General features: G+C 34.6%; 1 protein-coding gene and 1 pseudogene across 1 annotated transcript in view; one reads left to right on the top strand and one right to left on the bottom strand.

The window, feature by feature from the left end:
- LOC125871211 (CASP-like protein 4B1) overlaps nucleotides 1-12,794 on the top strand; it is a 120,995-nt gene that overhangs the window by 66,059 nt on the left and 42,142 nt on the right. The window lies entirely within an intron of this gene.
- Nucleotides 963-3,292, bottom strand: LOC125869935 (protein LURP-one-related 10-like; annotated as a pseudogene).

Raw genomic sequence — 12,794 nt, 5'->3', positions numbered from 1 at the left:
ATTGGGGCTCAAGTCTTGGGGATGAGATCTTGGGATCAATCTTTGGGTTAAATCTCAAGTCACAATAAAGTCTCGGGTTAGGGCCAGGTCTCAAGATAAGGTCTCAAGCTTGGGTCTTAAGGTGTTAGACTGATCTTGAGGTCAAGATTAGGGTCATGTCTTGAGACATGATCAAGGTTTAGTTAGGGTCAAGGTCGAGTCTTAGTATCAAGGTCGAGGTCAGGTCTCAGGGTCGGGTCACAGTTAGGTGTTGAGTTGGGTTTGGGTCAAGAGTCTCGGGGTCAGGATCTTGGGATCGATCTTTGGTTGGGTCTTAGGTTGTAATCAAGTCTCGATATAGGGGGTGATGGATCGGGATTGGGGTATCGAGGTCAAGATCATGTATGGGTTTTATGTTCGGGTTCAGATTTTAGGTCAGGTCAGGTCTTGAGTCTATAAATTCATGGTCAAGTCTTGACAGGAGTCGATCTCATAGTTTGGGTTGATCTCGAGGTCGGGGATTAGGGTTGGGGTGTGATCTTGGGTCTGGAGGTTGGGATCTCAAGCTCGCTCTTGGGTTATGATCTTGAGTCTCAGGTCATCGTTGGGGTCAGTTCTTAGGTCTGGGTTGTCTCTCAGGTCGGTGTTAGGTCAGGGATCGAGTCCTGCTTTTGGTTTGGGACTTGGTCTAGGATTGCGGTCATAATATTTCCTAAATTATACCTTAAAACAATATTTTTTTCTTACTAACCGAACACTAGAATATAAGTAAGAAATCCACTTATTTTTCAGAAAAATATTTTTCTTTATACCGAAAACACCCTAAATGTGTAGCACGTGTGATTGTTTAACTTAATGTAACAAATAAGGTTACAACCCATGTCAAGAAGCAAACAACACAAAATATTCATATCAATATACAAAAAAAAGGTTAAACAATTAACAAAAGAAAAGAAATGCTAGATATCCCATTAGTCGTGTGTTCAGAAAAGAGTTCTACGTTTTCCTGAGCTGGCCATCTCTTCGAGGACAACTATAAGTGAAACTATGAAGACATGATCCACGTTTGGATTCACTTTCACCAAGTATTTATCTCTTCCTAGGAATACACATCCTGCTCTATACTTCGTATCCATCTGCAATTCCGAAATCGAATAGATTATAGCAATATTTGATCGGACACAAAATTTATGACAGAAAAAATTGGTGAATATATATTTACCAATATAAGTTTTTTATTTCTAAACGTGTGATGATATTTTATAAATATAAAAGCATATCATTAGATAAGCTAAAATAAAAAGTTTAAAATTCAAAAAAGTTAATTTATATACACTGAAACAAAATGAAAAGGAGAATTGTCTCAATACAGTATTAAAAGATGAAGTATAACGTTCTATATCTAGTATCTAGTGATTTAGAATTATGAATCTTATGAGAAGTTGCATATGCTATCAACTTTAATTCCTCTATATATACATATAAAATGCTTGGTTTAATTATCATATGCCTGGAGTGCATGAGTTTATGTTACGAACCGTTGACTTGCTCGATAAATTTGGGAGTCTAAAGTCAAACTTCATAAAGAGGTCTTATATTTTAGTTGTCAATATTTGTCATATATAAATTGAAAACCTATAACATATTCAATGTTATCCTACTTGTGAAGTCTCGAGAAGGTTGAATATACGTAGACCTTATGAAATATAATAAAAAGTTAGAATATTAAAAATTGGCTCAAAAATTTAAAAGGTTTAAATAATGATATTGAAATAGTTGTTGAATTTGATAAGTTGATATAATCATATTAAAATAGTTTAGAATGCTTATGATAATCACTCAGATGTAAATAAATTTTAGAATATTCAATAATGAGAGAATCAAAATAGAAAGGGGAATAAAAAAAAGATAAATGTAAGAATAATAATGTGGTTCATGATAATCGTCAAGATATAAATAAGTCAACAAAATAAATAGCCACATAAGAAATTTATAATTAACTAAAACACTATTTCATTTCTCAATTATTAGAACGACCCCCACATAAAATAAAGTAAGCAATTATTATTATATTTTCTACCCAAAAAATTCTATTTATCAATACATGATAGTTGTGGCCCTAAAACAATTTGAGCCTCAAACAACTGCTTTAGTGACCTTATGGTAGAGACAACCCTTACACAAAAACTCCCCCTTTTTTTGTGTAGGTCTCTATTATTTTCCTTTCTAGCAAAATACAAAAAAAAAGGAAATGGTTTTACCCTATGTTACTCAGACTCTTCAAAAATATCAAGGACTGCGTATTATATTCGCCAAAAATAGTGTATTTTTGAAGAATTCAACACTGATACGACATTGAAAGTGAAAAGTTAGCGCAACTTAGTTTTTACCTAAGCAATTAGATTGGATGATTGTCCAGCAAAAATACAACAATTTGACTCCATGTAGCTAGTCTTCATTCTAAAATCACAAACTTGTTCTGATATATTATTGGCTAAGAAAATGTCCAAGTTTCTGGTGAATTGAAACAGTGAAGAATTCTTGACACTAAATATGAGGTCATTTTCATCAGTGCTATCTCCCTTAAAACATTCCCATACGCTATTCCACGTAAAATTATGCTTAAAATAAGTTTCATCAACACGTTATATTTTTAAAGACAATTAGTACTCTATAATTTCATATGACTTCTCATTATATGCCCCTTCCATTTTAAAATAAGTATCGTTTTAGCAAAAATAATTAAAAAAATTATCCTATAATAAGAATGACTTGATAAATTTTGTACTTATTTTTTTAATTGACATGAAATGAGCTAAAACAATACTTATTTTTAAATGAAAGAAGTAATTTAGGCAATAATACATTTTCAAATTAATATCCCTCCAGATTTTGTTTTACAACACTAACTTTCATTAAAGTTTGTGATATTATACTTGCCTACCTTATATTAGTTTACTTGTAACAATTATTTTAAGGTCAAATTCATAACTGGATAAACTTATCATTTTTACAATACTAGTTGATGCATGTTTTAGAAAAGAGGAACATATATAATTAGAACAAAATTTAATTATATTACCTTGCTTTTTAGAGTGAAAATTGGTACATGAGCAGCATCAAAGATGAGCAACTTGCTACGAAAGAACTCCAAAACCTTTTCAATAGTGAAGACAAAATTATCATAATCATCTTTAATTTCATATCCATGCCCACCAAAGAAGTAAACTTTCTTCTTTATGAATAGTTGAAGAGGCTGAGGAGAACAGAATTGTGGACCAGTCACAATTGTTTGGTTATTAACTTCTTCCATATGTTATTCTTTCTTTAGGTGCGTAAATATAATTTAGAATATTCAAACTAATCTTACCTATAATTTTTTTTATATATAAAAGAAGGTTATGAGAATGATACTTTAATTTATGTGCAAATTCTAGTCTATTTATATTGGACGTATGCTGAGAGTGCATATGCATTATTGACAAGTCGTTGCAAGAATAAGACAGAGTCAACACCTGACAATATATTGTACATTTCTAGGCGATTTCCAAGAATATGATATTAGTGTGTTTGGTAAGAAGGAAAAAGCTTCCGTAGAAAATGTTTTTTTTTTAAAACAAGTTGATTTCTAACTTATTTTCTTATGTAAGGTATGTGACTAAAGAATATTTTCTAGCATTTGATTGGTGAATGAAAAACATTTTTCAAAAATATTTATTATAGTTGGCTAGAGGGTAGAAAATATTTTTTTAGGAAAAAAGTTCATGACTCAAAAATCAACCCCGATAATCAATCGACCCCGACACCCAAACTAGGACACAACCCCGAAAACCAAACAAAAATCCAACCTTGAGATCTAACCCAAGACATGATCTCGACTTCCGACCAAAGATCGGACATTGAACGGGGACCCGACCCCAACACTAAAATCGGGATACGACATCAACCATCGATCTGACCCCGACATTCAACCCTAGAGTTGACATATGAATCGAGATTCAACCATGACACCCGACCTTGACATTCAACATGAGACCCGACCCCCAACTCTTGACTCGGGACCTAACCATCGACTCTTGACAGTGACATTAGACCTCGATGACTAATTTGGGACCCCATCCCGACACTCGACTCAGGACTTGACCCAGCATCTCACCTCAATATCCGACCTCGATTTGGGACAACTCGACTACAACTCCCCACCCTGGAACCAACATGACTCCCGACCTGAGATTCAACTTCGAATCCGAGATTCAACCTCGACATTCGACATCCGACCTTGGAAACGACTTTTGAATCGTGATCCAACCTTGACACCTGACCCCAACATCCGATACAAAACTCAACTAAGACGACTCGAGCCTACACTCTGGACGTGGCTGGTATTCAAGAATTATTGTTGGTCCCCAAGTGAATCCTTGTCTTGGCAGACTACTAAGAGGAAGATTAACCCAAACATACACAAGCATAAAAATGGAATAATCATTTAAAACAGTTTACTGAATCTCAAAATTATCTGAGAACACTGAGTATGTAATATAAAGTTTAAAATAAAACATCTGAAACTAATACTAAACCATCTGAGAACACTGAGTATGAAACCTAAAGTTTAAAATAAAACATCTGAAACTAATACCGAAGGACTATACAAGATTGTCTGTCTATGAAACATGTATTGTATTAAAATAGGTATCTGGATAAGACCCGTGACACCTCCAAACTCTACTACTAACAAATTATAAGAATTGAAGTCCTTTGAAAGCAAGGAGGTTTCACCAAAAACTGATGATCGGGTGATGTGATCTCAAACATAACTCATGTTGATGATCCTAGGTACATGAAGTTGCATCATCAAATGATGCAGGTAGAATGACATCAGTACATTAAATATATGAGTATGAAAAAAGGTTGAATAAAACAAATAACTGAAATGAGAGACTGAAAGTAACTCAACTGAAGAATAATGTAAATCATGATGAAAATCATTTAATATTTTTACTATAAGAGTGCAATTATAGTAAATGTTGAACTAGAATATATATATATATATATATATATATATATATATATATATATATATAAGCACACACACACACACACTTTACTTTACTTAGAAGTTTCTCTAACCGACAACTATCACTATGAGCCTCGTGATGATACAATGTCTCACCCACGTTACCAGAACTGTCTTATACCTTGTTGGGGTATAGAACAAACTCAACTCATGGAATCCATATAAAAGGTCTGTTCAAAGGCACGAAGGAGTCACCCGAAAGTCGGTGCAATCCTATCCATGCTAGCTATATGGTTTATAGGGGTTGTGAGTTGTCTAAACTCTCCCCCATATCGATGCTCAATACTACTCCCACAATAATAATTGAACGCTCAAGTATAAATACTTTCTGAGTTAAGACAATTAACGTTCTCTAAAGGCCTCTTTAAGAGATAACTGAAGGTTGATGTTGTATTGAATTTGTCTGAAATACTTTGAAAATTCTTTATAATTTTTTGAAAATAGTACTCTCTTTTCAATGTGAAAAATAATACTTTCTTTAAGGGTAATTAAACTTCTCTTTATCTGGTTGAAATGCTTTTGAAAATTGTATATGCTCTTCTTAAAAATAATAGTTATTTTCTCAATGTGAAAATAATACTTTTGGAACCATTTGTATTCCCTTAAAATTTTCTCAAAAGATACTTTAAAAGACTCTTGAACTCATTTTAACATTCCGAAATCAATGCATAAAAGCTTTCAATAAAAATCTCATCAATTAGGTTTCATGTGAAATATAGGCATGAACAACAACTAAAGGATGTCAATGCATATAATATTGCAATCTCATAATATAAGAATTTCTAATACAGAACTAGAACATAACTCATATCGAGAATTTCAAAAAACTAAGGGCACAACCCTAGATTGAACTTTCTACTATCTGAATTAAGATGTAGGGTGTGAGAACGAACTTAGTCCAACACTATGATTAGTCTTACATACCTGAAAGAACAATGTTCTTGGGGAAACTTGAAGAAAATCTTGAAAGATGAAGTGTCGAGAAGAGTCTTGAATTGAAAACCTTAGATATCTTGAAGAGAATCTTGACCTTGGAGCCTTTAGATCTTGAGAAATTGGAGAAATGCTTTTCTTGGTGTTCTTGACCTTTGGAAAAGTAGAATTAGAGATTTTGAGAGTTTCTATACGTATAATGATGAAATTAGTTATAAGATGGACTTAGGGAAGTTAATTGAGGGTAAAAGGAGAAGAATACCCTCCAAGGAACGTAAGAAGACCATAAAAATAAAAGAAAATGATCTTTTAATGAATCTCGTTGGCCAAATCGGTGATCTGGAGGTCGCCACACCGAAATATTCAACAGTTCGCCAAATGGGGCTTTAGAACGCCAAAACATAAGATATTTGAGGTTTTCAGGACATTTCAATTGGCTAATTTTACGATTCTTCAACCCATTTGGCGAGTCACCAAATCGCCAGTGTTCTCGCCAAATTTCCAAGCCCAAATATGTTCCACTAAAATGACCATAACATTTTATTCGATCTTGAAATGAGGGAACTTGGTGGTGTTGGAAAGAAGACTCATAGACCTTTATCTTGATAGGTCATAGGCCACCTAATTCATTCCATGCTGAGAGATATGATCGTTCAAAGTTGAGATTTATATAAACTCATGCGAGAACTTAGCATATAGAATGCTTTCAACTTGACTTGGTGTTTGAGGTCCCTTATAACCCTACATCACTTTCGATACCCTTGATACACTTGTTAAATGACCTTAAGACAAATGATAAAGTAGGACATCAACTAGTTCAAGCTCATATACTTACGACGAACGATTCAGATTTTTAAGAGTAAAGTTGTAATGTATTAAAGAATGATTCAGGTCTTAACTTGGAATTTTTTAGTGTATTACATCAATCCCCGACCACGACTCGTGACTTGGGACTCGACTTCCAACCCGATACACAATCCCAACATTCAACCTTGAACTCGACTTTCAAATTGGAATCTTACCCTGATATCTGATCATAGACTCGACTTTCAAACTGAGATTTGACCACGACACTCGATCCTGACCACGACACCCCACCTCGACTTCCAAATCGAGACCTGACTCCAATTCCCTATTCGGGATCCAACTTTCAAATTGGGAGTCGCCTACAAGATTCAAATTTTGAAGTAGAATCTAATCATGTCGCTCAACTCCATCGATCGATTCACAATCTACACATGAACCCCACACTTGACCTAGAGCTGACCTTGACTCTCAATACGATATTCAACACTGAAACTCGATGATTGATCCAAAATTCAACTTCGAGACCAAGCCTATGACCTTACCCTAACCCTGACACTCGAATTTGGACACGATCGATCAATTTGGAATTCGACCATGACAGTCGAATTGGGACACAACTTTGGAGCAAGTAAGGGTAGTAAGGGGAAAAATGATGTCGAGGCAACCGAATGAGAGGTATTGAGTTGCGATCATTTTTGGGTGGCTGGAGAAGATATGATCGTGTGTTTTGAGGATGAGTTCAGCTAGTCGAGGAGAGGAGAGTGTTATGTAGTCTGTATTCTAAACAATACTGGTGATAACAAAAACTTTGCAGAAACAGTAAATTTCCAAAGTTTAAATCTCCCAATCAAGAACATAAATTAATTAACAAAAACTGAAAACTGTAAAACATATTAGAATCTGTATCAAATAAAATAAAAAGAAAATTGAGCTCACTGAATGCACAGTGTCCCCTTAAGGAAATTATTCCCCTCTAGTATCCGAAGTTTGAATTGGAATATATCCTCCCAAGATAGAACGATCTTAATCACTAGTGTATTGATACCCAAAACTCTGATGCCAGCGGGCCACTCAACGGTAGTAAAGTATACGAATAAAATTTTTGTAGAAGAAGTAAAAAATTTCGTACGTGAAAAAGTCTGAAAATTCACAGGTATTTATTGCCAAGAAGCACTGGTTCCGATAGGTTGCAACCTTTCAGAAACCACACGATCATTCATGAAAGTTTGCAACCTTTCAAATGGTCATGGTTGTTCTTGAAAGTAACAACCTTTCAGAACAGTCATATCCAACGGCGGAAAATTTAAATAAAACGGGAAAGTGTTATAAATAAAATGGGTCGCGCGGATCTGAGTCGGGTCGTGATGTTTTAGCTATTAGAATGTTTTGGCCATTTTATTTTATTTATTTAATTAATAAGTAATTAACTAAATAATTTAAACAAACTTTTTCCAAATATAATCTCTCGATCAATCATTTTTCAAAGCCAAAAGTCAAAGCCAAAGCCAAAGCCGAAGTCGTAGTCGTAGCCATAGTAGAAGCTGAGCCGAGCGAGCGACGACAATGATGGTGCGAGAGGGATCCCTTTTTCCAACTCGTTTAACAACTAATAAAAGTGTTTCTCTTTTTAAACACTTTAATTTTTCTTTCCACCACCAATGAGGGAGAAATGTCTTTTTACTAAAGCATAAGAGAACTTTTCAAGTTCCTCTCTTTTCATCTTCCCTCCATTTCCCATTAACTCTTGCTATATACCCAACAATCCCCCACATGAATGGGGAATGGTTATAACATAAAGGAATACATGGACGAGTGTGTACTTTACAAGCAAGGATCAATTGCATCTAGATAAGTAGGTTTCCGGTTGAACTTTCCGTAGTGAACATATGTCGGATATACTTGGTCAATCGATAGATGAGATATCTTTAAACCGTCAAGATTTGGTATATACTTAGACAATCATATGTCACACAATTAACCCTTTACCGTTTATGGTTCTTACGATTGTGTTCGTTTCAGCCATGAACACCTGGTTTCATGAGTGTATAGAGAATATGCTTTTGACAATAATTTTCTTTGAAGAGGATTACACTTCACACTCACATAGGTAATTTCTAACCGTGTCATTACGTAGATACACTATTTGGTCAAATCTGCCAAACTTAGCAAATCATTATAAACTTTAAGCTTTATTAAATCATTAACAAGCCTTAATGTTTTAGCCTCGTTCCTGAACATTGTCTTCATCATGAGAATGGATTGAGTTGATTGACAATTTCGAACCGTCAGTCACAACTTTGATTTTCTCCTTGAACGTAGCTCTTAGGATCTCCAGTCTGCTAGGTAGAGTTACCGCCATGATGGCTTGTCCTAAGTCGTAAACTCATTCCCTTAGATGATCATTCAACTTCCTCTCTCACTAGGCCATTCGTTAGTGGATCTGATACATTATCTCTTGACTTCACATAGTCAATTGTGATAATTCCACTAGAGAGCAGTTGTCTTACGGTATTATGTCTCCGTCATTTATGATGAGACTTTCCATTGTACATGACGCTCTCTGCCCTACATATTGTTGCTTGACTATCACAATGTATGCATATAGGTCCCACAGGTTTGGGCAAGAATGGAATGCCCTCTAAGAAATTCCAGAGCCATTCAGCTTCTTCACCGGCCTTATCTAAGGCAATGAATTCAGATTTCATTGTAGACCGAGCAATACATGTCTGTTTGGACGATTTCCAAGAGACTGCTCCTCCACCAAGTGTAAACACATAACCACTTGTGGATTTTACTTCATTTGACCCGGTGATCCAATTTGCATCACTATATCCTTCAATCACAATAGGATATTTATTATAATACAAGACATAGTGTTATGTATGTTTCAAATACCCCAAATCACGTTTTATTACCATCCTGTGAGTTTGATTAGGATTACTTGTGAATTGACTCAGTTTTCTAATAGCACATGCTACATCTAGTTGCGTATAATTCATAATTTACATCAAACTTCCCAACACTCTGGCATATTCCAATTGAGAGTCAGTTTCACCTTCACTCTTTTGAAATGTAAAGCTTATATCAATTGAAGTTTTGACATCGTTGAAATTCAAGTACTTAAACTTGTCCAATATTTTTTCAATATAATGAGATTGAGATGATGCTAGTCCTTGAGGAGTTTTGAGAATCATGATCCCTAAGATCAAATCAGCAACTCCTAAGTCCTTCATATCGAACTTGCTAGACAACATGCGTTTGGTAGCATTTATATCGTCAATATATTTACACCATTATTAACGTGTCATCTACATACATTCAAACAATGACTTCATGATTAGGAATGGTTTTAATGTAAACACATTTATCACATTCATTAATCTTGAATCCATTTGATAACATTGCTTGGTCAAATTTAGTATGTTATTATTTTGGTGCATATTTGACCCCATAAAGAAACTTAACAAGGTTGCACACTTTCTCTTCTTTACCAGGAACTACAAACCCTTCAGGTTGTTCCATGTAAATTGTTTCCTCCAACTCTCCATTTAAGAAGGCTGTCTTAACATTCATTTGGTGGATTTTAAGATCATGCACTATCGCTAGTGCTATTAACATCCTAATTGATGCTATTCTTGTTACTGGAGACTATGTATCAAAGTAGTCCAGACCTTCATTTTGTCTGCATCCTTTGACTACAAGTCTAGCCTTATATTTGTTAATGTGAGACCCCGTGGTTCTTTCGCATGTATGTGTATCATTGAATGAGTGTATGAGGCTTATATGACTTGGTGTATCATTTCAGGAGAATAAGGTTGCAAAGGGGAGGTAAAAAAAATCAAAGAATTAGACTAACGTTATGGGTCAAGGATGCCCTTAAACAAGTTCGAGTTAAAGAATGTCTATTCTAACACCACCCATTCAGAATGCGTAAGTTAACCGGTACCTTTGGGGATAAGACAAATAGTTTTTTATATGCTAATAAGGATGTTTTATAAGATGATATAGTCGTCCAATGATCGTAAGTAAGTTTTGAAGTCAAGCAAGTTGAGAAATAAAAAGTTGGCAAAAGTTAGAGTAAGTTTCTTTGATAAATTTTCTGAAAATTAGGTTAAATGTCTCGGAGCTTTTTTCCCAATTATAAAGCTTTAGAAGAACCCAAATATATGAAATGAAGGTCTACGAGTCTACTTTCCAACGCACTAAATCATTTGTCCATACGACTTCAGAATTGAGAGATATTCAGATTTTAGTGAGACTGGACAAGAAGGCACGTGAAGGTGGGCCCTAGCCCATATGTCGGTTTAGCTTTATAAGATCAGATTTCCATTCATTTTATCTCATTATTTTCGACCAAATAAGAATAAAACAGTCTTAAATCATCTCTAAAGGTTCCCCTATCATCCAATCAAATATTTACAAGATTTCAAGGTGGTTTTACCCTCGGAACGTTCATAGAGATTGTGTTATTTCTTTCCTCCTCGTTGGTTATGATTTGAAGGATTCTTCATGGTGAAGGAGTCTCATTTTTTATGTAGTGTTGCTGCTATTTTGAGGTAATAATTCTCACCCTTTATTTTATTGAGTGAGTCCAAGTTATAGCTATGCTATATAAGCAAGAACACGAATAGACAGCTGGAAAAATCGTATTTGGATAGTTACGTGATGTTGGGTTGTTTTGAAGTATTTTCTGATATTGTTGTTGCTGAAATATTTTTGGAAATGCTTTGTATGTGTGTGGTTCTTGTTGATATGAGTCTGGAACAGAAGAAGAAGTATAGATGGAATTTAATGGTAACATAAATTAGTGTAACGTTGGTTCTATTATTGCATTGCAATTTTCAAATTATTTCTTCTTGGTTCAACGTCTTGCGTTTAAGGAGACTATTTGTTATTGACAAGACATGTTAATGTACTGCAAGCTCCATCAAGTTTAAGTTTAGGTTTTCTCCTTTTAAGCTCTTATTGCATATGAAGAGAAAGACCTGACTCCAAATGTAATTATTGGACGAACTTATAGGATGATGATTGGAAGCGGCGAGTTCAAGTTATTATGGTTATATTGAACAATTATAGGACTGTATTATACATATTTTTTTTATTGCTTTAATGGTTTGAAGACTCGTAGTTAGGATTTGGTTATGGTTATTTTGGGTTGGAAAAGAGGGGTGTGGCGATAAGCCGAGTTTTAATTGTTGTGCAGGCATACTCTATTTGGTTGTTGTTGACTATTGCGTAGGCCTCCACTTGTTAATAGCTGCTGCAAAAATGTATGTTATGTCACTAATTTGAGGTTGTAATTTGGAGAAGATAAGGCAATGAAACATACATTTAAAAATGGTCTGGTGAGCTAATCATTCTGCTAGTGAGCTCTAAATTGCTACTTTGACCCTAACGTGTTAATATTCTACCTGTAATGGTTGTGTTACATGATGAAGGGGGTACAATTCATATTGATACAACAAGACCCAAAATCGAGGTATGTTAAGGCTAAGCACTACACTTCCTTTGAGCACAAATTTTTGAATCCTAAATTGTCAAATATTTTTTTACTACTCTATTGCTAGAAATGCCTTTTGTGAAAGGTATTGAGATTGTAGCTGGCGTATTTTTGTGACTCCATTATGTTGCTATTCCACTCGTTCGGTTAGATATGGTATTTGGCGTCTTTATGTCATTTTGTTGATTCTCTTGACTATGGGTCCATGTGTACAAATTATTATTCTTCTTTAGGTGTAGTAACTTAAGAAGATTTGGGATGAACAATATCAATATGAAATTAGTCCTCCTTCCCCGCTAATTTATATTTTTTTGAAAACATTAAAATAAAATGTCGATCTCCAAAACTGGTAAACATAAATCGTATGTTTAAACTACTAAAGTACGGATTTTTCTGAAATACTTTCTTTTACAAACTACTAAGGAAACATATATAGATACTAAGTGAAGAATTTTTAGCTCTTTATGAACATCCTCAAGTTTAAGTTGCCTTTCTAAATCC

This window comes from Solanum stenotomum, chromosome 7 (assembly GCF_019186545.1).
Source record: "Solanum stenotomum isolate F172 chromosome 7, ASM1918654v1, whole genome shotgun sequence".
In the NCBI taxonomy this organism is placed as follows: domain Eukaryota; kingdom Viridiplantae; phylum Streptophyta; class Magnoliopsida; order Solanales; family Solanaceae; genus Solanum; species Solanum stenotomum.
The sequence above is the reverse complement of the archived record's forward strand: the minus strand, read 5'-3'. Positions and strand labels throughout refer to the sequence as shown.